This window comes from Chelon labrosus, assembly GCF_963514085.1.
Source record: "Chelon labrosus genome assembly, chromosome: 15".
In the NCBI taxonomy this organism is placed as follows: Eukaryota; Metazoa; Chordata; class Actinopteri; order Mugiliformes; family Mugilidae; genus Chelon; species Chelon labrosus.
Window position 1 is genome coordinate 19,979,947 of NC_140348.1, and position 24,710 is coordinate 20,004,656.

Consider the following 24,710-nt stretch of genomic DNA (forward strand, 5'->3'; position numbering starts at 1 on the left):
AAGTAAATAACATAGACCATCTAGTGACAATACAATGTTCTGCTGGGAAAACTTTGGACCTGGATGTTTCTTAGACATGTAGCACCCACCTGGATCAGACCAGGACCCCTACCCCATAGCAATGACACTCCTTGATGGCAGCAGCCATCCTCAGCAGGATGCAGACACACACAGGCTCTCACACAAAAACAGTTTAGGAACAACTAAAAAAAACATGAAGAACAGCACAAGGTGTTGACCTGGCCTCCAAATTCACTAGATCCCAAATTGATCAAGTATCTGCGGGATGATCCACAGAGGCCCCTCCCCTCAACCCGTAGGACCCAAAGGCCCCCACTAACAACATTCTGTTACCAGACACCACAGGACACCCGTAGAAGGCCCATGTCCATTCTCTGATGAGTCACAACTGTTTTGGAGGCACAAGGGAGACCTGCACAATATAATCTTGTGGCTTATCGGTGTATATAAAATCAACCTACGTACACAGTGGCGGTATTGCAGTATAATAGCAGCTTGTTGAATGATCGTAGACAGTAAAGCAAATGTACATTAAGGTTCAGGCCAGATTACAGATTGTAGTAAAGTGGTGATTGTCCAGTTGTGTTCTTAAATCAGAAAGCAAACTGCATTTAGTTTAGTTGCTCCGTTGACTGGCTGTAAAATAAACTGATTTATCTAAGGTCCTTCCTCACTTCTTACAAACGTGGCATCAGACGGACAATACTTCATTCGCATATTGTCTTTTCCTCGACTCGATACATTTTCCGTCGCTTGTGTCGGACCTTTATTGCAAAGGGGAGTCAGTGGCGCCTTGGCCTACTTTCCAAACCATCGAGGAGCAAATAATCAGCCCCGGCTAAGGATTTGCTTGGCAGTGGGGGCTTGTGAAACACCCTTCTCTGCAAATGTTTCAACTGAGAGACTTTCTAGAGAGAGAGAGAGAGAGAGAGAGAGAGAGAGAGAGTGTGTGTGTGTGTGGTTTTTTCCTCCAGTTGAATTTTGAGACTTCTACTGCCATCTAGAGTACAATCACATGGTGTTTATAAAAGGAGATGGAAGCTGTGTGGCTTGGAGAGATTTCTAATGCTTGTTTACAAATGAATGCGCATGTAATGCATCAAATAAAATACAGCAGCTTTTTATCCGTTCACCTGCTATAGATCATAGCTAAGCCGCGCATTGTTTCCTAGTGATTTTCATTTAAATGTTCAATATTTAAGTCTTAAATTGTAGGATTATTTACTGTAAGCCAAGAGACCGTTCAATATTTGACTTTTCTCTTCCGCTGGCTCTCCTTTTCTTTCCACGATGAGCCTGCTCCTCACAGAAGTGTTGCCAAAGCAGTTACCATTGCCAGAAATTGCCCGGAGGTTTATAAATGAACTATTTGTTGTTCAGAGTGTGGGAAGATATTTCTTTTTATTATACAAGTAAACCTAACACCAGCTAGCAAAAGAAAAGAGAGAGCCACGGATCACCGGAGGCTTAAAACCCGTTTGATGTATTATCCACCTCATTCTTCTTTTTCATTTGATTTCTTCCTCTTGTTATGAATTTTCCTTCCTTTGTAGTCTGCGCTACGCTTCTGCCACGCAATTCAAAATCCAGGCCACTCATTGCTGATTGTATTCCACAATTCTAATCACCATTTTCATCTTGCTTTAATTAAACCTTTTATTGGACAGAGACGTGGGCCATTATGCTCTCTATATTTCAGAGAATAGACTGGAAAATGGCTAATACCGTGCTCTGACCTTTCTCAATCGCTGCCTGCTGGCAAGGCTATGCAGGGCGATTTCACCAACATATTTATCTCATCCACGGCGCACCTTAGACCTAATCCTAATGGCCTTTTCATTAGCTTTTTAATTGAGCTGCGCGGGGAGTGTTAAAATGTCTCTCAGCGGCTTTTGAAAAGTAGCCTGATGTCAGATCGTGCCTACACGCATTAATTTGGGGTAGTTAAACCCACATTAAAGTCCAAGTGTGGTCATCAGTCACTCATGTTCTCCTTACGTTATCCTTCATCCGACCGTTATGTGCTGTTGTTAATAACCTGACGCATAAAAAAAGAGCCAGACTCACATTTAGATATCATCCATGCTTGTGTGAAACAGCAGGGGAAAATGTAATTTCAGGATTTTAGTAAACTCACAACAAAACGCTGACGGCTCGATTTGACATATGAATTGATGTTGTAAATAAATAGACAGTGATAACACAACATAACACAAATTACACTAAATAAATAAAAACATCAGTACGAGTTTTGAATTAACCTTCTTTAATTAGATGTGTAAAAATCTACTCAACCAGCAGTTACGGCCTAAATAGAGACAGTTTAAAGGGTGCTTAACGGTGTTGTAAGTCTTGAGGCAGAATTTGCAATCAATTAGTTTTGCACTTGGCACCTGGACAAGAAAGATGTGTTCTGCACATTAATCAGATAAATCTACCAGAAGATTGCATCACTGATTACGGTATAAAAATGTGTTTTTCCTAACCTTGGGTTTTCAGTTGTTATGCATCGCCTGCTCTGTGTGAATAATAGGATCTAATCAGAATCACTCCACAATCTACCCCAAGAGGGAATCTCCTCTGTGCACCAACCAAACAGTGTTTGTGAGAGCAGAAGCCAGTAGATGGCAGTGCTTCCCCGCCCTGCCGCGACCAAGCGGTGAACGCAGCAAGAATATATACGCGGGACAAAGGTCAAATAACACGGCGGTGTTGACCAGGAGCGAGTCAACACATAAATATCTCCGGGGACTTTTTCAAGTGCCTAGTGCAGCTACTTAGTCTGAGATTTACCAGAGGAAAAGGCAGAAGTCCCATTTCCACCTCAGCAAAATGAAATCAGGAGCCTCAGGGATTTGTCTCTGACCTTCCTCACCCTCGCTCCTGAGTGATTACTGAAATATACGAGGCTAGACTGTGTTAATGCTTTGCAGCGCAAAGTTGCATGCACGTTCAAATGTGAAATGCTTAAGATGTATTCATAATTATTGTCTAATTGACGTCAACTATAATTTATGTCTTGTGGAGCAGATAGGCAGTAACAACACCTAGAGGGAATATTATAAAACAACTATTTCTTCATTGAGCAACAATTCTTACTGTACCGTATAATATAAATCTAGATGCCAATCTTTGTTTGTTCAACGTTTAGTGAACAGGAATTCCTTTGGTTTGCTTCAGACCTGCATGCATTTTATTGGCTTGTGTGGGATTTGGGCAGGAAACCAGAGCTAATGCCCCCTCTCCCACTTCAAACGGATGCCAGGCACCCTTAAATGTCATGGGGTGGTTAGAAAGTTGAAGGAGGTGGGAGGGATCGAGTGGTGAGGAGCTGGGGCTCGGCGGGTGAGACACAGAAATCCAGCCACGCCGGACTCTCCTCTGAGCTTATCAGTGTGTGCTGGATGTAGCTTTAGCGAGGCTGCTAAGGCAAACCAGATGCAGTGTAAGTTGCTCTGTGCCACTTCGTGTCAGGTACAGCCTGGGTCAACCTGAGGGGCCTAGGTAGTATGAGAAGAGGCCACAGTGCTGTCCAAACTCACTGCAGATGTTCTGTACAGTGGAGTATCGGGTCCTGTGGTTCATCCTCCTGCCTTAACATCATCACTGTTGAAAAGTTGAGAAGGTCTTCATGGTGTCACGTCAGTTACTCACCCAGATGGATTTCTTCTGCATTTTAGATTGACAACTCGCAGCGGTTTATAGCTGGAGTATATCAAAGCCTGCGAGTGTGTGTTCTGGGGTGTGTTGGTCACTGGGAAACCCATGGTGTCTTTCTAGTCTTGCCAGCAGTGGTGTTTATAGGATTTTGTCTCATTTTCTCCAGTGTTAATTTATTTCCATGAAAGCAGCCATGACACATTCTCTCCTCTGCCTTGTGCCTCTGTGTGGCTTCACTTTACTGAATTTCTCTCCATGTCTCTCTGTGCTTGATGGAAGAACAGACCAGACTAACCTCAGTCGTTGCTACATGCTTATTTTTACAACGAGAACAGTTTCTCTCCTGGGTCTTCCTCTCTGCCACTCTTTATCTCCCCCAGCCTCTGTCTTAAGCCCTATTTGTCTACACCCTGCTATTGCATTGTCTTGTGGTTGTGGATAGCTTCTCACTGTATTGTCACGCTTCCTGAGGTATGTCATTATGTTATCCGTGTCAGTGGGTAGATGAACATGTTGCGGCGTGGTCGACTTCAGTTTCTCATGCTCGTGACTAAGTCTCTAAATCTCCAGCTTGCCAGTCTCACACTCCGCCCTCCCTCTCAGTCAGTTTGGCAACCAGAAAATGCCATTTCTCTCATCATCTGGATTATACAGAACTCGTTTGGCTTTGATTGCAAAATCATTAAGGCAGAAATGTATCGGCGACTGGCTCGTGACCTTTCTCATCTACTGACAAGCGAAGCTGGTCTCATCACTTTTCCTCTCAGGCTCTTTGGACCCAGGGGTCTGGGTCAGGGTTTGGTAGTGTTTGTGCTGTCTTTCTGTCAGACTCGCATGATCCACTGCCACTTAATGAGAGAGAGAGAACAAGGCTGAGAAATGAGGCATTTCCGGGCCGAGGGGTTTATTCCTACAGCACAGTGGATTACATTACAGCTTACAAAGGGGAGACATGACTCATTTTTTTTTTTTTTAAAAGAAATATTTTGCTCTGAACCTTTTTCCAAAACATCTTAGTGTCAAATCTGCAGGGAGAATCCACGCTGACAGGATACAAAGGTTTTGGATGTGTTTTTACATTATGTCATATATATTCAGACTCTATTCAGTTCTATCTCTATTTTGAACAAGGTGAAGCTTTCAGAGTTCTCATCAGGCATACATTGTTGAGCCCTCAGGAATTAGTCTGCTGGATGCTAAAAAAAAAAAGAAAAAAGAAATGCTTATCACGTATCTTGTGTAACAAAGTTCTGTCAGGCTATGAGGTTCTTCTGTTTCCTTTTAGCTTTCCCTCCCATGGCAAAAGGTTGATAGAGGTCCAAATACAGAAAAAGGATTGTAGTCTTTTCTATTTCTATATACAATAAAATAATGTGGATTATACTTTACTAACTACCAAAAACAATGCGTCATGTGTACATATGGTGTTAATTCCTAACTAAAAGGCAATAGTCTATAGCGGACCTTTTTTTGTTCGCATATGGGAATAAAAAAAAGGTCTGTGTAGTTGTCTCTTTATTTCTCTCATCATCAGGTGGCCACCGCTTTACGTGGCGGAGGGGCATCCGTGTTGACCACATCTCTGTCCGGGCAGATGGTTTGCACAGGGTCAGGGTTGACCATGTGCTGCAGGAGCAGAGGAGACGTTGGGGTGGTCAGGGGGTGGCGAAGGACAACGATGTGAGCGCTGGGTCCCTGCAGTAGGAGTTCAGAGAGCTCTTCCTCTGTAGCATTGACCACCGGTACGCCATTTACCTCCATCAGTCTACGAGGCCAATTACACACAAGTACATCGTGTTAGACGGACGATGAAGACACAATTCTGCAAATGCTGCATAATCAAAGTTAAAACATGATTAAATCACCAATGAAATGCCTAGTCTGCTTGAAATGGTGACATATAGTACAAGGTGGCATATAGTACAAGACTGAATTTGGGTCCAAAGGCAGTTGGAACTTTTCTTTCAACCCCTTTAAAATATTAAAGGGTTATATGACAGCGTATTCCCCGCTGGTAAAACGGCAGGCTTAATATTATGTATTTAACAAAGGATCACAGAACTTAGAATATGAAAAACCTTTAAACAGAGCTCTTATTTATAGGCACCCAGATCACACTGACAGTAAAATAGCAACCTTTTGTATTCTTTTTATTAGCTGTGTAAAGAGCACTGGCACAGATGCTGCGATACGTGAACACACACAGTCAGCCTGAAACAACGTTCTCAGCTTCTGTGGTTCTGTCTCCGCAGCGCGCTGTGTGTCTAAGCATGAACTTGCTGTAATTCCATAATTGCTTAATTATATGAAGTTCTTTTATCTGCTCCCTTTCACTCTCTTCTGCATCCAAGTATTACATTACAGCGGTGCTTGTTTTGGGGCCAATCTCAGATGGGTCTCCATAGCTACCAGGCATAGAGAAAAAGAGCGATGAAAGAAATGGGTGAGATGAGATAGATGTTGAATGCCACTCTCGCTGACTAGGGGGCGTCTCTGAACCCAAACCAAATATTTGCGATAAAGTCCACGCTTCTTTAGCGTGTGTTCTTGTGTTACCTGTCGTCCACACAGAGGTCAGAGTTGTCCGCCTTCACTACGACTAGTCCACTGCCGTCTCTGTAGCCGCACGTGAATCCGTAATGGCCGTCAGGGCTCCGGTTCTCCTGCACAACCAGGAGCATGGCTGGAGACTGCGGTGACACCAGCTGGCTCAGGCTACCAATGGCCAAAGTCTTTCTTCTGGCTTTCTCCTACATACAGAAACAAAGCAAAAATGAAACTCTCACAGACAGCTTAGGTGCAAATGGAACAGATTTGAAGACATAGCCCATTTGTAGTGGATTGATGTACATTTTATGCACAATATACCGTGTCAAATTGAATTTTCTGCCTTAAATAGATAAGTGTAGTTCAGTGTTTGAGTGACATATGTGACGCATCAGTTTTCTTCATTAGAGTTAAATAAAAAGATGAACTGATTTTTAAAAGGAGACTTTTAAAATAGGGGAAAAAGAACTAACCTCACAGGACCCATTATGAGAATGTATTGATCTCAAAGCTGAACTTATTCCTCCAAGACAGTTGAAGAGACTTACATGTGCCTCCTGTATCATTATATTTACAGAGTGAAACTCTGAATAATCATTGGCGTAAAATGTTTAAAATGACTACAACTACTCCTCCCTCATTAAAACAATCTAGATTATATGAGCAATATCTCAGACATCATGAAGAACCGTTATATGCGTTTCAGATTTCCTCCTCACTTGCCTAAGTTGCCTATTGGGCCAAGATTGACTTCCAAACCAGTGCCACTGAACCCTGAAACTAACTAGATAGAATTTTAACTTTATTATCTTTGTTTCTTAGAAGAAAGTCAAATGGGAGTCCCCAGGAGATAAAGACAGAGGCTGCGTCAAAGCCAGAGACCACCAAGATGTAATGATTAGCCTTGGAAGAGATCACACCACAAGTAGCTTGCAGGGATCAGAAATAACTTGTGAGCCTGACCACTGAATTCCAATGTTCCCTTATCCAGCCTCTTGGCATACTCCTCTCTCCCCCTGCGTGGCGTGTGAATGCCTTGCAGCAATAGATGCCGCCTTGCCGGGGTCAGAGGTCAAAGCTAAGGCTGCTCTCTCTTCAGACTAGCGAGCCAGACAGGATATATCCACGGAAACACAGCCGAAGCCCCTTGAGGAGCAGACGCTAATGCACCCTCCACCCCCCCTCAGACTTCAGCTTGCTCAATGTTGGACACACGCCAAGAAACCCAAGGAATTCTCTCTTCATATTCTTCTTGTTTATCCACAAGATCTGATCAAATCCTAGCCTAGCTGGGCCAGACACAGGGCACATACCCCATACACACACCAGACACAATAAATTGCCCAATAGAAGGCAATTAAAAACAGTGCTCGCTCCTCAAGATCATAAAGGTCGCTCAGACGATTAAGAATCATTCACTTTTCTTAAAATTAAAATTCAAGAAGCTACAACATGAAAGGACTTGATTATTATCATGTATTATCACACAATTCAGGGAACATAGATGCAAAGTAGGAGGGATTGGACTGTGTTTGTAGTGATGTGTGTCGGAAGACGTGCATTCACTGCTGACAGGAAGAAAATGGAGGATACAGAAATGGAAAATAACCACGCTGATAAACCACAACTCATATCATGACTGTTTCCATAAAGAAAAAAAAACAACTGGAGACACTGTAACCCTTTCTTAAGCTCCGGGGGGGTGTCATGGCAAAGAGGTGGCGGATTTTTTTCCCTCAATCCACCCAAAGAACATATGTGACTAAAGACCGGGCGAAACAGTAATTCTCCCAATTTCCCCTCTTTAATAGTCCGTCTGAAGTTTTTAGAATTGTCCAAGTTAAACTGCTTATTTAAAGTCATTTCCGCCGCTTGTTGTCCTTCCCCTCCTCCCTGCCTCTGTTTCTCCTTCTACTTCCCTCTTGGCTGCGTTATTGATGCTCTCCAGTTCGCAATAGATCCTGGAGATTAGACCGCCGATGATGAAATATTTCCTTATTGTCTGTAATGCGGGGCAGCCTTCGAGACCAAACACAGGGCGGTCTGTTCCTTATTTGAACAGCAGCTCTATCAGTTCCCAGGCTGCTCCTCAGCTCTGACCTGTGTGTTAACTCTGATTAGGTCATATGATAAACATTAGCGCTGCAGCTTTTCCCACAAACTCAGCACCTAAAAAAGCGTGGCCCCGGGGTGGCAACGTGACACGGGGCACCTTTCAAAGGCGAAAAGCCGCGTGTGTCCTTTCATGGCACCTCGTTAGGGCTTCTCCAACGGGATAAAAGAGCCACATTAAAAAAGAAGTGAGCTCCTCTGGGGATGGATGGAGATAGTTTTACACATGCTGGCCTATTTCTCCATTGCACTCTCCCAGTGGCTTTTGTCACACACATTCCATTGTTGGTATGGTCACAGGCTCTCGGGTGTCGGCGCTAAACATCATTTTCTCCCAAAAAGAGTGAAAAAAAGAGTGCGTGTTCATCCAAAAGGACTTCACCGTGACTTGTACGCTCACAACGGGGAATAACCACACAGCTTGACGAAGCAGAGTGGGCTGAATGGAGCATTGTGTTGTCACTCATAGGATCAAAGTCATAGGATCATAATGGTGTCAAGTACTGGCCGGACACCTCGGGATGCCACCTTTCCTAGTGTGAGCCAATTCAACAGTTGGACAGTTAAAGGACACAAATAAATGAACTTCACACGATTTGCAGATTAATTTGTTGTTTAGGTTTGTGATTATCACGGTACGGCTTTTATTTGTTCCAGATACATCTGTTATTCCAGTTGTGTCTCATGGGAGTTTGAAAAATCATCACAGAATGTAACTGATATGACTGAAAGTTAATCTAACCTTAACCTTTTCAAGTGTTTTTCATATCTAATCCCAAAACGAGAGTAAAGAGTGACACAAAAAGAAAGAAATCAGAGAGTGGAAAGTAAAACAAGTGCACGACGGAAGAACTTTTTGTCCTTGTATAGTTGATAAAACGCCGTCAGTGTTTCACAAACTACCGTGGGACTGGTCTGTGTTGCCGGCACAGCAGATACTGCCAATGGAAATACATGATTTCTTCAAAGTTCTGTCTCACGCATGAGCGTACTATTTTCGTCCGTAGCCATGCATCAATCAGTTCAATTTCATCAGTATTTCATGGTTATTCTGATATAGCCAAAGACAGATGGGGAACAGCGTTTGCCATGGTATTATTTTTCAAAAACACCAAATTTGACTGTGTTCTCTCTTCTGCAGAAGTCTGGTTTTATTATCCCATACCACACATAACTCTCTCCGTATCTAGAGTTGTGTTGGTGCAAATATGAGTTTCTCATTGTTTATTTTTAGCAGTCAAAACATTCTCCGACTCAGACCATACAGCTTTCCCACATCTTGGTGTAACTGCGTTTCACAGGCCGTGTTGATTGCACTCCACTGGCCGAGCGCTATTGCGAATAATCAGCGAAACGTGTTGATCTTAATCTTATCGGTTGTACCTTAATGCAGCTTTCCTGCAGAGCACTTTGGAGGTGAGCCGCGTGCCGGTTCAGATGTACCATGGAAATTTCCCCCTTAAAGATTTGGCAGTTCAGCTTCATCTTCTCCAAGAGACGAACCTCCGACTGTCTGAATGGGAAGAGGCCACGTTTCGGAAAAAAATCACAGACACACAGACACACAGACGTAGTTTATGAATTTTGTAGTTATATTTTAAGATTTTATGTACATCTCACTGGAGTTAATATTTTTGAAGCAGCAGTTCTTTAGCATGTTTGACTTTTAAACAAAAACATATCAAAAGATTATTAACTCCCAAGAGGTATCCTTTTATCCAGTAACATTTTCCCTCATTAGTTTTTAGAGCTACAGTACCATCACATAAAGGAGTGGAGTCTCTAATTTGAGTGTCTTTTGAAGGTGGAATTTTTTTTTTTATGCATTCTTGAACAAGCTACTAATTAACAGACACCTACTTCTTCTTGTGAGCAGCGGAGTTGTTCACGTCGTCTCTGAAGCTCTGCAGGTTCTGCCTCTGGTCGTGTAGCCGGCTGTTAACCAGGTCCAGCCTCTGCTTCAGCTCAGCCGCGCTGAGCCTGTCTACGTTCACATCTCCGTACATGCTCTTTAACTCCGAGCAAAATGCTACCAGGCCGTGATGGAGCTCCTGAACCTTTTGTGGGTCAAAGAGGTCTGCTTGGTCAAATGAATCAAATGAATTCGTTCTAGCTGAAGTGCACATGTTAATCTATTGCTGAACAGAGATATAGACCTGGAGGATGACATTCTGTAGTGATTCCACCTGTTGGTTTAGTTCCCTGATCCTCTCTTCTTTAGCTAGGTGGTTCTCCTGGGTGTTACTGTTGCCATTCTCACTGGACTTGTTGTCTTCTGGACCATTTTGGGAGGCAGAAGTTGCTGGCTTGTCCTATAATTCCCAATTAATACAGAAAGCATCTTTGTTATGTGCGTGACTATCTGGCATGCAACTCTGTATGCTTAGTTTGTCTAAAAAGCTAACAAATAAACTACCATTTTGCACAAGTGCAGCTCCAGCTGCCTGTTCTCTGATGATGACGTCAGTAAAGTCCCAATCTGTTGATCTGGTGAGAGCTCCTCCGGTGAACCTTAAACAAAAGCATACACTGTACGGCATGTTGTTTCTTGCAAAGACTAAATGGCGACGCGTCCCTAGTGGGCCTACCTTCCTTTTCTTTCATTATGAACAGGTGCTTATCCTCTGTCATTCCCAGCATTTTAATGCACGAGTCCATGATTTTTCCCACTGTCGTCTCTTTTGGGGTTCTGAGATGAACTATGCGCTCTGATGCTGTAACACAACATTGAGATTTATGCTCAGTATAAAAAGAAACACCCATCTCTCAAAGCATCTCAGTTATTTCATGCATTTAACCTTTGAGCCAATTCAGTTACTCACCATTAATAGTAATCTCTATCAGTTGAGCATTCTTCTGTGGCATGGGGTTTTGGCTGATGTTTCTGTAGTGGACAAAATGCCTTAAGATTAAAACAATTTGTATTTTTTCTTTTTTTGGTGTATACATTATATGAGCAGCTTTACCTGAGCTTGAGGGAACGCTGATTCATACTCAAGCAGCTCACATGAGGAGAGGACTTGGACTTTGTCATTGACCCCGTTTTTGCTGTGAATGTCTCCGCATTCTTAGGCCCTAGAAAAAGAACAGTAAACATGTCCTTTACCTTCTCGTTTGCAGTTGATCGAGTTGAGTGATTGTACTCTATGTCTTGCTATAATAGTAGAAGTATACCTAGCAGAGGGTTCAGCGACTGGGTCACAATGCTGGGAGGGTGAAGCTGATTATAAATGGCCGACAGCAACTGCTCCCTGTCCTCCAGCGTGCTGATATGGAGGATGTCCAGCGTGTTCTCATCTACCGAAGCCATGTCTGCGCCGCACAGTTGTGATTCTGAAAGAGAAGCATTCAGTCAAGAAGTCTGAGAGGTGTACTGCCACCAATAATCTGTAATTCGTAACAAATGTTTAAAAGGCCTGGTTGCATTTAGAATGTAACTCTGCTTGTGTCAGAATCCATTAAGAACATTTATGAGAATAAATATACACCACAGATGCCAATGAGCCAAACACCTAATAGTTTAACCCAAAGCATAGCTATTAAAGGCAGAAGGAAGTTTTTTTGCATTCAACTCTTAACTTGTTGAAGCTTTAATATGATTTATGCAGTCATGGTGTCAAGCTTAATCTTCTCTTATCCTCTTCTACTTTTCATCTTCACTTGTTGACATTCATTAAAAAATGGTTTATTTGATTGGCAGTAAAGACAAATCCAATTGGCAAGGCATGCCTTTGCTATGCAGCCACGGGGCTGTGAGAGGAGACAGTCAGGAGGATATGATGTACCTCTGATGAAAGGGAGACATTTTTTCAGTCCAATACTGGCAAACCACTGGCAGACTTCTTCTGTGTTCAGATCCTTGAGAGATTTGGCCGCTTGCCTGTCTTGGTCCAGATGAGATCCTCTTGGGGAAATCTGTGGAGAGATTCTTCACGCATGATTTTTTGCAGCTGCTCTTAGCTGGAAGGGCTTTTGTTGCTTTACCTTCCGCGCTTAAAATCCTTCAAAAATGTTGTGTTGGATTCAAGTCACTTTGCTGACTTGTCCATTTGTTAAAAATGTATCTGTTAGAGTGTGTTTGGATGTCGTGTTGGAGGATTCCTGCCTCGATTCTTGAAACGGGGAATCAACTTTTTGACTCTTGCATTACACCCCATATCCGCCATGATTAAGGGGTGGCACTATCACAATCGCTGTGGTCATTCTGGTCAGCAATTACGCTCATCTTTTAGTTTTTATCTTTCCCTGCTAATAGATCCTTTTCACATTTTGACCTGCCACAGTAAAGAAAGGACAGGCGTATTAGCACTGGCTGTGTGCATGCTGGCTCACTGCCATGGTTACTGGAATATTTAAGAGAACTGAGTCATCATTAACACACCTGTGCACTGTGATAAGCTGATCGGGCTTTTTTGCATGTTGCACGGTCACATAAAGACCCCGATTTTTCAATGACAGCTTCCGCGTCTTCTGTTATTTATAATACGGCTCTTGCTATATCTCATAATCACTGCTGCAGCTGTGTTTTGGCTCATACTCTCGCACCATCTGGCTGATGCTCTCGCACCTTCTCTGTGACGTCTTGTTTCTTTTAGTTCCTTACCACCTTAGATCAGGACAAACCTGAGAAAGCTGTGGAGTTCTTTTATAGCCTTGCTCATGCACTTTTGTGGCATTGCTTTCTGGACCGTGTCCTTTTTGTTTTAACACCAAAAAAAGCAAGAAATTAAATTTTGGATGATTGCATTTATTTATTTTTTTCTTAATCTCAACCCAAAGCTTGGGAACTAAAGAGAGAGCTGGGCATGACGCACAAAGCTGATTGTTACCCAAACTCCTACGCGCAAGGCATTCAGTAGGCGGCAATGCTTCAAGACAAAACATGGTCAAATTCCTGACGTGTCATTGTGTGTGTCACTGGCTTATTGAAAGTAAGTATGACTACGCTGGATATATTAAAGCAAATAAGCACATTTGTGTGTTTAACTGTAAACTAATGTTTATGAAAGGCAAAGATGTGTTTGCTTTAGTTGGGAACCTAAACATGGGTTTCTGTGTAATTGTTGCCTTAGTCACAGATTGTGTGTTTATGGTGTTCCTGGGAAGAAGATGACAGTGTTTCCCTCGGCCTGTAGATGCCTTACGAGATGACAGTGAGTGATGTGAGAAGTCGGACTTGTCTTAAAAACTTCCCCTAAGACAAAGAGACCTTTTAAAGAGCAATTTAGATCATAATGAACCGAAACCGCATTAATAATCCAATTGAGTTTCAGCCATTTTGTGGAGTGAGGTGTGGCTGCTTAAGATACAGTACCTGTTGCTCAATTGGCCAAAGTGACTCATAAGTAAATGATGGGGTACCAGGAAAATAAAACGCTTAATAGTGCTTGGAGATAATAAGCAGAGGACAGGCAGGACTAAGACTTTTCTTTTTCCTTTGTGTTCTGTGTTTTAGCTAACATGTGCATCGCTAAGGATACAAGCAATGTTGCTTTGCAAATCCTGGACACAAAGACTAAAATCCTGGGACTATTTGCAGAGTCATTGCTTTGACAGATCAAGGGAGCTGGGAAATATAAACAGAGCATATTCTGTAATTGCAGCAGCTCTGGGCTGTATGCTGATGCCACCCTGAAGGCCCTGCTTTGATGGTTTACAATACCTTCTCGGGAAAGTTTCCATTCTGATCCGTAGAATGAGGCATATATGATGCTGCGTAAAGAAAAACAGATACTTGTAAGGTAGTGTTTAAATAGTACATCAGCCGAAATGGTAGTATTACGACACTCTCGCTTCTCTATAAAATAACACCGGACTCACCGACAGTTATGCGCCGTTGCCGCGGCGACGCCTCCTGTTCCTGGTTTCGTGGAAAGAGCAAAGCGTGGAAAGTGGAACTCCTAGTCAGCGTGCCCCCAAGACTGCAGGATCGAGTTATCGGCCGCTGTCACGTAAACACAAGACCGGAAAAAAAAAAAAAAAAAAAGCCCTGTCTAATCAATTTACAGTCGGTACGTATTCATGAGTCGTAATACACAGCCGCCGCAGTCTAAATCAGATAAAGCACATTTCTTACAGGAATGTGTGGTGTCTCTCTGTAGATTACCTTTAAATACATTAAGGTTGCATGTGTGGGCCTTGTTGACTATAGATACTGTAGAGCATGTGATGTGAAGTATGAAGAGATCATGGGAAAAAGCTTGTGGCGATACACGTACCCTTTGGTGAGTAAATGTGTCCATCGTGGTAGTTTTGGGACTCAGGCAAAGTTCAGACATCAGCATGTGGGAACAGCTAAAATCTCTGTTACTCAGGTCATCTGCAAAGTAATCCACAAAGTAAGTCAGTACACGTATAATTACTTAGTATGGGAAATAAAGTCCTTGTTTTCACCCTTTTAAGCCAGCCCGTGTCTTTTTCTGGTGTTCGGGTCACCAGGTCTATTTGGAGTGCATTAGCTGGTGCTGATACTGGACGCGGCATGATGGAGTTGCTGGGCAACCGTTCAGACACAGTAAAGTCTGTCTAGTTGATGACATGCGTCTCTGAGAGCCCAAGTTCTTTCCCACAGAAAGCACATATTCTTACATTTTCCAAATGTCACTCGGTCAGCAAGCAGATATCTTTATTTTCTGCTATCACAACAAGCAAGACGAATGGGGCTGAGAATATGACATCCAAGCTAGGCCCTGGCTTTTTTAGGCAATGCGAGGCAGCGATGTGATTGTGGCAAACTTTTCTACCTTTAGAGGCTGAAGCATCAAGCTCCATTTCGCCGTTTAAAAAACAGTAGTCTTTTCAAATAGTTTACCCAACGAAAATTTCGACTAATTTCTTAAACGCATGTTTTTCATTTCAAGGGGCCTGTTTCTGAAAGGCTGGTTTGACATGGATGGGGGTTTAGATGGAGTCAGGATCAGATAAGACGGTGTAATTGGTTTATGTGTGTCAGCAGTGGAATCTTGTCTGGGTCTTGGAGAGACAGTGGAGTGCAAGGAGGGGGGGGACAACGAGCTGGCACTCTCTCCATCACCTGGCTTGTCTGTGAATCATTCTGTGGAGGATCATGAAGTCTTGCTAATTCAGGACACGCTCCATGCAAAACACAACTGTCCTGATTGGAACAGGAAACTGAGAAAAGCGATGAGTCTAACTTTGAGAACACGCTGACCTCAGACATAACACTGTGTCTTTGATATTCTGAGAAAGTCACTCCCCGTCTCACTCCATGACTTCTTTTCAGCACGCACGAGAGAAGACGGAGAGCTGTCTGAGAATGGTAATGGAGGGTAGCAGCACACCTCCCCACCACAGCCACCCAAAAAACCCCAATCAAAACAAAGGACAGGAAATTTTTTGGGCTGGCTCAGGGACCCAGCCTAATGTTGCCTTAAACGGTGAAATCACCAGTAATGGAGAGATGGACATCATTCCTAGTTCAAGTTTTCTCAGCCAGGACACGTCACAACATGAGTGTGCTCTCTCGCCCTTGACTGGTTAGCACAAACAAACACACTGCATCCTTGCACGCACACATACAGATGCGCATAACATCCTAGGTTTGGTGCGTGACAGAGTTTGACTATTCGCACACAAGGTTAATAACAACGCAAAGCTTTAGACCCGGAACTTTTCAGCACGTTTATGTAATGGATAGGCAACGGCGATGCTTATCGTTTTCAGTATTATTGTCCCGCTCGGGTTTGAAAAGAAAGTAAGCTCTTTGAGAGACGACCGAGGGAGGAGAGCATGCTGAGTCACAGGAACCCAAAACCTGGGAACCGTCTGACCAGCCACACATGGGGAATACACACACAATGGTTAAAGAGGGATTCCAACAAAGGGGAACTTCTGCAACTCCCAAAGGAGGCATTCGAGGTACTGTAGCTGTGTCACATAATGACTGCAATTTCATCTGAATGGGGAACTAAGATCAAAACGAAGGGGAATACACATTAGCTCAACAGCTGGATGAAGCTAATCATCATCTGGTGCAATTTAAACAGAAAGGTGTAAATAAATAAATATTCCACAACAAAACTCACCCAAGTTGTGCTCAGTAAATGACAAATGGTTTATTCCAGTGTTGACGCTTCCTACAACAGAGAAAGAAACCAAAACAGTTTCTTTGAATTAAACAAATCTTTTTAAGAGGATATTAAAGAAACACTGCTAAGTTTGGTTAGATTTTTAGCACTTAATATTGTCAATCTTATGTTTAGCTGTGCTCCACATTGTGTCAGACTCATTTTGCCATGCAGATCGTTATTCAAATGGTTTTGACGCAGCATATGGGGCAGCTGATATGATGTGCACATTATTAATTTAAGCATTTACAGTGTTCAGTGTTCACATATTGAATTATATGTGAAATATTAGAAGCTAAAAAAAAAAAGAGAACGTGTGACCAAACTTTTGATTGCTACTGGTGCTATACAGGTTGGACTTTGGAGTTTTTAGATGCAGCCACCAGGCAGAGCCTCTTCTAAACTTTTTCTATTTTGATCTCAATTCCACACACAACCTGTAAGCAGGACACCTTTTCCGTTATTTGAAGGTACACATGACAAAGCCAAGCCATCTGCTTCCATAGCTTTTTGCTATGCTAGTCTAAACATTACAGAGCTAATAAGAGCTAATAAAACTGTGGGACTCACTTCTCTGAGGGTACTCAGGGAGAGGAGCCACATGGTAGGCGCTACGTAAGAACTCGTAAGGTTTTGTTTTCTCTTTCTCTTCGTTTTTTATTAGCACAGCCTCTCTTTGTTCTCCAGGCTCATCTCTCCAGACTTCTTTGGGCTCAGCTTCACAATCAGCCATGGCCTTTCTCCCGGCCAGAATGCACCCCTCCTTTGGTTCCTCCACATTCTCCATTTTCTCCTCCCAACTCTCCTGGTCCGCTCCAGCAAATATTTCGTCACTTGTATTTGCCACACTTCCCTCTGAGCTAATGTCAAAGAATTGATCGTCATCGATCACGTCGGATGGCGTGGGTGGAATCAGATTAATGACAGGTGATGCCAGGAGGCTGTCAGTGTTGCTCTCGAGCTGCAACGTGTCGTCGTCCTCTAGTTCGTCATCTTCTCCGGTGCTAGAAGTGTGTGCCAGTTCGGTTTGGGACGGTATAGGGAGCGAAGACAGAGGCTTCAGGCGTTTCTTTTTCAGAGCTCTTGGGCAAGCGGACACAGAGCTGGCTGAGCGGCCCATGTTGTTCCTCGGGGTTAGGAAGTCCTCGTCAAGCAGGCTGAAGCCGGCGTTAACTATCCCCAGATCCTCCACTGTAATCTGGATAGCCTCCTTCTCACCTGATCCCCGTTGATCCGAGGGTAGCTGCACAGGGCCCCCATTAATCTTCTTTTCCTGCTCCTGCAGTGGATCCTTCTCACTGCACCAACATGAGCAGCAGTTCAGCTGGTGTGAAAAACGCTGAAGGTTCTTTCTCCATGTGCGTCTATGAGGCCGCTGCTTGTCTGCTTTTGCACTTGCCATAGCAGTGACTGTCTAACTATACACTGGCTATACTATTAAACACACACAGTTTGATCAAATAAAGCTCTGCAGGCTGAGAAGAAGCACAACCATCCACTCCTCTGGGATATAATACTGTGATAGTAGAAGCCTTAGCACACAATACAAACACTCAGCCGCAACATGTGTTGCTTAGGAGAGGAGACTAATTCATGCACTTCTGGTCAGGTGGACACTTGAAATGAATGGTAGCCTTAATCAGCATGCTTTGATATGATAAGCAGCATCCTTGTAGATACACTGTGGTTTCAAAGGACTCTAATAAGACAGCAGCACCCTGCGAAACATATAGATAAAAATGAGAAATAGTAAATTACGAAAAATACAAGCAGTGGTGCATGACTGTGCATGTTGTTATATTAATACAAGCCAGTGTTCGGTTTCTCTTGGGGGGGTGGGGTCGTCCATCGGGGACTCACAAGCATGTTTGGAAACGGGTGAGAATATGGGCTGGCGGATGCTTGGTTCACACAGCCCGTATGGCATCAGATGACATTTCCTTCATTCCACAGGCCCAGTCCTGTTCTCGGTTACTTGATAAATCATCCAGCATCATCTTTAAACCATTTCACCAAACCACCCACAAAGAAGGGCTTGTTTTCTCACACCCATAATGTGACAGTAGAGTGATGGGAATAATTACTCCTCTGCCAGCATCCACCTATCACCTTGCAGTCTCTCTTTTGGTGTGAAAGGAAGCTACTACTGTTTCCATTTCCACCCCTATCAGTGTTTGTTTCTCACTTTTAAGAAATTTACAAAAAAAAAAGTGTTACCAGCCTACAGAGCATAAAATTCTAATTAACATCTTAATTAACAGTTATTCCATATATCTTTTATCTCTCATAAAACTTAGAGCCAGTGGATTATATTGCCCACATTCATATGGCAAACTGAGCTCTATGTGTAAATTAAAATCTGCCAGAAAGGTTGCCTTAATTAGGCTTTTAACAACAGTGACTATTTTTTCCCAAATAAAAGCTAACCTCAGACACAGTTACTATTCTCAAATTAGGCTACACAGTTTGCTGGCATGCAGTAGCTTTGCTTACTGGCGGTAGATATAAGCAAAGTGCCTTTTTTTTTCTAAACACCCTGAGCTTTTCAGGTAGTAAAGTTCCAGAGAGACTTTGTTGCTAGGCACAAATTGCAGCACCTCGAGGCTGGCCTCCTCGGTGGGAGGCCAGCCGACTATTGACAGACTTAGTGCAAGCCTGAAGACTCTTTGTAGTGGGGTGAAAAGTGCTTTTATGCCCATGTCACTCAGAGACCCGCATGATGGTTTCCACCCGGAGAAAGGCTGATCCGAAACGAGCGACCTAACCCCAGCAGTCGTAGCAGATAAGAGCCTATGTGCGTTCCCTCAGATTTTAGCATGACAGCAAAGGCTGAGAGCTGTAGACCCAAGATAATGAAAACTTGCCCTTGACTTGAAAACAACTCCTTTTTTAGAATTAACCACACAAGAAAGAGAACTATTTAATGAATGTAAATCATATGATTCTGCAGCGTTCAGAACAAGTGTGCTTTGTCAAAACATTGTGCAACACTCCATGAGAGAGATTTGAAAGAAGTCTGTGACATAATGTCAATACTACAAATCCAACAAAGGGGGGCAGTAGAGAGCAGGTCCACGGCACTGACAGGACATTAAACAGAGCCCACCACTTCTTAGAAGGACCTCCGCTGGTATTTGCAAGTCTGGATAAAGTTAAACCACACAAGTGCTTTTCATTCTCAGGCTAGCGAGGCTGGCTTTCATGATATCTTGATCTGGTATTTGCAAGACTATCAAGTTTTGTCATAATCCGTTTTACATGTTGTTTGAGTATACAAAAGCGGTAGGGGAACGAAAAGATATATGTAGGATTAATGTTCCATCCCCTTTATACGGGCTGTGTTTGAAATTAGCTGCAAATCTGCGACCTTACTGGCAGCTTTATGAAAAATGGGTTCCTTATGATCAATGTTGAGAGACAGTGTAAGTGACACAGCAGACAAAGATGAATGCTCCACAGCTGCTGTAGCCTGGGGCAGTTAGTGGGAGAGATGACTGAGACAAACATGGAAACCCACCAGTCGGCACCGCTCTCGGCTGAGTGACGATGTACATTTTCAGCTATTCTAATTATTTGCCTTTAACGTACACTCTTCGGTTTGTTTGACTTTTTCCATGCATTCGTGCAGTTGCATCACTGGACTCCACAGCTCTCTGTGTGAGAGTCTACATGTCCAGACATAGGTCGGTGGGGATCTGAGCATGCTCTGAGAGTGTTTTTCCTGGTCTCCCAACCAGAGAGTGGTAAACTCTGGACTGCCCCAAGGCGCCTGTGCAGCCAACATCAACAGCGGCCCTCGGCTCTGGGAGGGCTCCTCTCTAAAACACCCTCACCTCTCGCTCAGCTGCGGCGCTGTGAAACATGTTGAACATTTCCTGTGACAGTCATGTTTCCATAGGCATCAAGGCTCTGCGTCCATAGTGGGTTCTGTGGTGAACATGACCCTGTTTGGTCATACGGAGAACTCACACAGGCAAACACGCACACCCTCAAAAGAAAAAAGAAAAAGAGAAATAGAGGCTTTTTTTTTTTTTTTTTTTCGCTCTAATTCACAGGAGAGGAGAATGCTTCAACCGGTCTATAATTGCATTTACAAAACAAGACAGCGGCATGAGTCACTTTCCAGAGGCAAGGAATGTCACCTCTTCCTGTGAATTTAGGACGAATGGAGGGAGGTACTACTTCAGCATAACATGCACTGACCTCTTTATATTGTCAAGGATTTCGAGCAGCCACGAGGGGCTAAACAACGCAGCGGCACTCAGCAGCAAAGTGGGGGTCTACATAAATAAGCACAGTCGACCAAGGATGTTGAGTTCGTGAATCAACACGTCACGAATCGAGGCTTTTCACCAGCTCTCGAGCAGATGCGTCTATGTTGCTTACACAGACCTTCCTGTTTGTGCTCGCCACCGCCGAACCGCTTGGAAGTCGTACCAAGTGTGCCAAATATTTGCAGTTTCCCCTGTGGCTGATACCTAATAGCATGAGAAAAGGAGTTTAGAAGAGGCGGGGGGAAGAGGGCAGTGACCTTGAGAACTTCTGGGCTGAACTTTCCCCTCCATCCCCCCCACCACCAGCCAGTCCTCCTCTCCCTAATCAATTACTGTTGGCAGTCAGGAGACCACCAATGATTAGCAGCAGCAAGGCAGACGTGGTTTGGGGGGTTAGAGTGTGGGAGGTTGGGAGGGTGGTGCGTGGGGGGGAGAAGGAGAGGAAAGAGACCTTCTAAACGTCTTTGATCAAAATGCTGTTGCGAGAAAAGGGTAATGCATACCCCCCCCCCCCTCCCCAATTCAATTGACCCGTGAAGAGTTTTATTTTATCTGCGAGGAAGAAAGATAGCATCCTTTTGCATTTTGTCTCTCAGGCTGTTGCATGTGACAGCTGCAGCTCGCCAACACTGTTCACTCTCACACACTCGCAGTAGAAACTGGCCGCGACAGAGAGGCTCAGAGACAACAACACAGCAACACCACACATAAACACAAACCTTTTTTGTTGTTCAGGTCTTTGAAGCAGAAGGGAAATAATTTACAGGCTCTTTTTTTTTTTTTATGAGAATCTGTCCCGTTCCCACGCCCAGTGTGGCAGGAAAGCTCAACGAAATCATTTGTCTTAGATTGGCTGATTGGCTTGCTGGAATCTGAGTGAATGTCTATGACGGTGATGGAAGTTTAATTTGATGAGAGGAACTCTCCCACCACACCCACCCACAACAGTCCTTCTCACACTTTTACTCATTTGCTCTCTTTTTCTCTTATCTCTCTCCCTTTAGTTTATATAGAGTGAAAGTGGGGCCGAGGGAGAAAATGCAGAAATGTGTGTGTCATTAATTCTCCTCTCTTGTTCTGTGGTGTGGTGAGACAGTGAGAGACGGTTTATAAGGTTAGCTGGGAGATATACACAGAGAGAAAGATTAAATAGAGATAAAAGAGGAAACGGCATAAAAGACCGAAGATATGAACCAGAGAATCAACAACTGTGACTCCACAGCCGACTCACACAAACCTGCTTTACAAGATGTGGCTTCCTCCCGAGCGCTCCGAGGCCAAGCCTTTCTACAACTCTCCCCGCACACAATTAATGGCATTATGACCACCGTTGGAAAGCTCGGCTAAACAGTTGTGTGAGTGACTTTCCCATGGGAACACCATTTTGTGCCGATGCCAAGGGCTCTGAAGTGATACGGTTATCTCTTTTCACTGATGGCCTCCTCTGGGACTTGTGCTGTTGAGATGGCTTTGAGGAAATCGGGCGAAAAAAAATCAAATGAAGGTTTTATCTGTAATTTCAGAACCAACAAGGACTCTCATGATACATCACTGAGCAATGCAGGCTGGACTCTGACTGGCAGTTTTGGAGCCTAGTCCATTGTCTTCGTTGCTGTCCTGAGTTTGTCCTTGTCATGAGATGTTTTTTCACAGCCAAGCACGGTCACTGTGATGTCCACTGCCAGAGCATCTGAGCCCCATCCGGCAGCCATTTCAAAGCCGCTGTCATGGGTATTTAGAAAGGGGCAGAGCAAAGACAAAGGCCTGCTACGTTCCTAACGATGTCCGTGCCCTCATAGAAATCACTGCAAATTCATTTTAACACTCGGTGAAAAGGCAGATTAGTGCCGAGAGGGTGGCACAAAGGGTGTTAAATATGGCGAGAGGCATGCCGGACCAGAGGCTAGGCCCAGGGCACGTTACCCACAGCTGCCAACACTGACCTATTTCCACCAAACCAGCTTATAGATGTTTAGCATCCTCTATTGTGCTGAGACTTTGCAAAGCACACCCATTGAAGTCTTATCTGCATGACCCCCTTTGGGCACGGTGCTCTTTGATGGCTCTTATAAAGGCAGTGATGGAGGTTTTAATTAAGTGTGGCAGGTGATTAGAGGGTCCGTGTTTATTTGGAGGGGTAAGGGCAGATGTTGCAAGAGACAACCGGGGTGGGGGTGGTGGAGAAATAACTCTATGAAGAATACAACCAAGGGCTAAAGCTATTATGGTGCATACCTTAAGCAACAGACAGGACCCTCACTCTGAAACCATTTCAGATTCAATTATCCTCTTTGCAGGAGGAAATAGTGAGCAGATGGCAACAATAGTCGCACGCCTCACCACCATCAGCAGCGTCCACGGACATCTTTTCTTTGTGACAAATTTACCGTGGCCTCATGAGGTTTTCATTGAAGTGTTAGCACTAGGAGGTGAAGTTTGCCTACAGGTTAATGGCATGGCAGAGGTCCAAGGCATCACAATATTTCATGTAAGACACAAGGCCTTTTCCACGAAAGATTTATTTGGCCCGCTTTTTTCTACTGGAAATTTGCTTATTTCGCATATTCTACAGTTCACGTTGAGCAAGTGTTGACATAATCATCCAACATTTCTCAGCATGTGAGTCAGAGAGGAAACACTGTCCTCTGTCACGCAGTGAATAGGAATCCTAAATAATACCAGTAAGTCAGTAACGTTACAATGGGTATGTGATTGTTTTTGTGATCGAGATGACTAATCTGACGTTTATACAGTTCATGGGAGAAACTTACAAAGACTTGGGAGGCAAGTCTGAATGTGTCTGCACGGCTGCAACCAGATGAGCAGAGTGAGAAGGAGATGTGAATGATGGTCGAGTTCTTTAGCGCAAATAAATGGCCTCAATTTAAGTGTGCGTGGAAAATCGGATCTTTTGGAACGGTAGTGACCGTTCTGTGGGAGCACTGAACTTCTGATTACATTCATGCCATGGCTGAATGAGAAGGGGAATGTGTTTACTTTTTTGGAAATAGCCATGAATCAAACAAATCCTAAAAAGTTCTTGTGACTTAAAATAAAGAGTTCCTGCAGACAGGTTATCTAGAAGCCTGCAAAATGAGTTATAGTTGTTTAAAAAGCAGCTATTATGTTTTGTTTGGTCCGACTATAGCTCTCTTTGGCATGTCTTTAACATGTGGCTGAACTATAAACAGCAGCCCCTGTTTTCAGTCTCTTGCTTATTGTGGATTATCTTTCGTTATTGTCTACAATTGATGTCGGCATGGCTATAAGTCTGTAGATTGATGTAATGCAAAATTACCTGCAAAATCACCTCTGTCTGTGTCTGTACTTATTGGCGTGCATTGAAAATATGATTATTTAAATGTGTGTCACTGAGGTCATTCCATGTCTGCACTCTGAGTGATTGCAGTGAAAGTTCAGAGTAAACTATAGGCAGATTTTTCTGTGCCACTGTTTTGTTCTGACCAGATCTAAAAATAAATGCAGTCCGTCACGGAAGACATTTGAGCCTGTTTATCCACTTCACTGCACCAACCTGTCTGATTAGTGCAATATGTTATATTCTGTGAGTTGGTGCAGTTACATCCGACAATATTCCTTTTCTCTCCCCGACACGTTAGCCTTGAAGGCGATGTGTGTGCATATGTGTGTGTTTGCATATTTATCAGCGTACATCTCAGGGGGGGGAACAAGGGGGAAGCCCAGATACTGGAGAGAGATCTTGTCAGATATACCACACACAGACTCACGCACACAAAATGGTGTTTCTATCTTTACCATCTCAAATTAGAATCCACCCTAACCCTTACCCTAACTTAATTGTAATATTTACCCAGAAAACCAAGCCTTAACAGGTTGCAACACTGTGCAGGTTGAAAAATGGTCCCACAAAGACAACATGGTCTCACAATGTTAGTACAATGCAAGAGTTTGGCCTTCAGAACTAAGTAAAAACAAGAACACACGCTATATTTCTCTGCCAGTGAAGGTCCTGGAGCGCAGATGCAGG